Source organism: Babylonia areolata, chromosome 32 (genome assembly GCF_041734735.1).
Source record: "Babylonia areolata isolate BAREFJ2019XMU chromosome 32, ASM4173473v1, whole genome shotgun sequence".
Lineage (NCBI taxonomy): Eukaryota > Metazoa > Mollusca > Gastropoda > Neogastropoda > Buccinidae > Babylonia > Babylonia areolata.
Window position 1 is genome coordinate 9,105,138 of NC_134907.1, and position 3,391 is coordinate 9,108,528.

The 3,391-nt window shown below is 44.3% G+C and overlaps 1 long non-coding RNA gene across 1 annotated transcript in view; it reads left to right on the top strand.

Annotated features, from left to right (window-relative positions):
• The window catches only part of LOC143276589 (uncharacterized), a 3,734-nt gene extending 2,180 nt beyond the window's left edge, over window positions 1–1,554 (top strand). The window contains exons 2-3 of the long non-coding RNA XR_013053595.1: window positions 45–75; window positions 970–1,554. This is a non-coding gene — a long non-coding RNA (uncharacterized LOC143276589). The remainder of the gene's footprint in view (window positions 1–44; window positions 76–969) is intronic.
• Window positions 1,555–3,391: the final 1,837 nt, after the last annotated feature.

Consider the following 3,391-nt stretch of genomic DNA (forward strand, 5'->3'; position numbering starts at 1 on the left):
CGCTTTTTTTTTTTTCTTCTTTACTTTTTTTTTCTTTTTTTCAGAGTGTTGCTGAACGTTCTGCTGAGCCGCAAGGTGAGCGTGATCTTCTGGGTGAAGTGTTTCTCCTTCCTTCCTTCCTTCCTTCCTCCCTCCCTCCCTTCCTTTCTTCCTTCTTTCCCTCCTTCCTTCCTTCCTTTACTTCGATTTTCCTTCTCCGTTTCCTCCCTTCCTTCTTTCCTTCCTCCTTTGCTTCCTTCCTTTATTTCAATCTTTCTTCCTTCCTTCCCCAATGTTACCCTCCCTTGCATTGATCCTCCCTTCCTTCCTTCCTTCCTTTCGTTTTTTTTTTTTTTTTCCCCTTCTTTTTTGCTTTGCTCATTTCCTTCCTATCTATCTGTCTATCTGTCTGTCTATCTATCTATCTATCTATCGGTCTGTCTGTCCATCTGTCTATACACGTATCTTTCTGTCACATACACACACACACACACACACACACACACACACACACACATATATATATATATATATATATATATATATATATATATATATACATACATACATATGTGTATACTTTTATATATATATATATATATATATATATATACACACAGAGAGACACACACGCACAACACACACGCACGCACGCACGCACACGTACACACACTGACATACACGTTGTAAAGCCACGCACATCACCCACCCACCCACACACACACACACACACACACACACACACACACACACACACACACACACACGCAACCTCCCGCCCCCCGCACCACATACACAGAAATACACACACACACACACACACACACACACACACACACACACACACACACACACACACACACACATACCCCCCACCCATCCATCCCCCACCCCCACACTGCAAACAAACAAACACACGTTGAACAAACCGAACCTTGTTTTTTGGTGGTTTTTTTTTTTTTTTTTGGTTTTTTGTTGTTGTTTTTTCAGAACGTCGCAAACGGGGCTGGGGAGCTTCTGTGTCTGTCGGATTCGGAAAGTGATCCACACAAGTCTTCGTTCTCACGCAGCCTGCAGAGTTCACGGAACCATTTTCCTTCAGCAAGACCCTTGGCCCTAGCTTCAAACCAAAGAAATTTGAACTGGAATTTATTAAGTTACTTTCTGTATAACAAAGGTACATCGGAACAAACCCAGACACTTCCTTTTATTAACCTGTGTGCTAGCTGAATCGGTAGCGTAAGCAGCACTGACTTGAAGTTGTGTACCTTGTGAATGGAGAGAGTCACCACCCTTTACTATTTGTTAATTATTTCATCTCCTGGCCTCATTCTTTGTTAGTTTCTGCATAGTTTTAATGTTACATTTCTTGTCAAAACGGGACCCTGGGTCTTAGCTTTAAACGAAATAAATCTAAGCGTGAATTTATTAGTTAGTTTTTGCATTGTTTTAATGTTACATTTCTTGTCAAAACGGGAGAATGTTTTGTTTTGTTTTCTTTTGCTTTTTTGTCATTCTTGACAGATTTAAAAACAAAAAGACAACTGCAGGCATTGATTAAAGAAAAGAACAGAACTGCTGTTTTGAGAAGCGTTGTTGAGTCGTGTGTGTGTGTGTGTGCGCGCGGGCACGCCTGCGTTTGACTGAGGGACCTTATGAGGGAGCGTGTGAGGGGAATGCACACTTGCGTTAAGAGATAAAGAGTCACAGACAGACAGATCGACACACACACACACACACACACACACACACACACACACACACACACAATGAAAAAAAAACCCACCTTAATGCACACACACGCACACACTGAAAGAAAACACCATAATGCACACACAGACACACACATGAACGCACGCACGCACTGAAAGAAAACACCATAATGCACACACAGACACACACACACACATGCACACAGACACAAACACACACATGAACGCACGCACGCACGTACACACAGACACACACACACACACAAGAACACACATGTAGAGAAACACGCGCGCACGCTAACACACACTTGCATACACAGATAAAGAGAGACAGATCGACAGAGATAACACACACACACACACACACACACACGAACACACACACACACACATATGAACGCACACACACACACAAACACATACACACGCACACACACACACACACACACACACATGAACGCACACACAAACACACACACACACACACATGAACGCACGCACGCACGTACACACACACACATGAACGCGCGCACGCACGCACGCACGTACACTCACACAACACACACACACATGAACACACATGTAGAGAAACACACGCGCGCACGCTAACACACACTTGCATACACAGATAAAGAGAGACAGACAGACAGATCCACACACACACAGAGACAGAGACAGAGATAACACACACACACATATACACACACACGCACACACACACATGAACGTGCGCACGCACATACGCACGTACAAACACACACACACACATGAACGCGCGCGCGCACGCACGCACGTACACACACACACATGAACGCACGCACGCACGCACGCACGCACGTACACACACACACACACACACACACACACACACACACACACACACACACACGCAAGAACACACATGCACACAGACACAAACACACACACACATGAACACACGCACGCATGTACACACACACACACACACAAATACACATGCAAAGAAACACACGCGCGCGCGCTAACACACACTTGCATACAGAGATAAAGAGAGACAGACAGATCGACAGACACAGACACGCACGCACGCACGCACGCACGTACACACACACACACACACACACACACACACACACACACACATGCACACAGACACAAACACACGCACACATGAACACACACACACACACACACACACACACACACATGCAGAGAAATACACGCGCGCGCGCACGCTATCACACACTTGCATACTGAGATAAAGAGAGACAGACAGAGGGACAGACAGACAGACTGACTGACACAGAGAGAGACACACCCAGAGAGAGAGAGAGAGAGAGAGAGAGAGAGAGAATACACACTCCCAAGTCAAGTTGATTTCTTCCGCCTCCTTGGAAACATAACGGAAAATAACAACAACAACACACACACACAGAGAGAGAGAGAGAGAGAGAGAGAGAGAGAGAGAGAGAGAGAAAACAATTACTGATTTTTCATTCCATCATTACGGAAAATAACTTTTTTTTTAATTATGTTTTTTTATTACCATTCTTGTTCTTCTTCTTATTATTATTACATTGATGGTGATGATGATGATGAAGATGATGATGATGATGATGACGCATTCACGATTTCACAAACACAAAAACCAACACACATGAAAACAACACCTGACCACAGGCCTGACTGACAGAACGCTACAAGGGGAATAACCTGTTTCT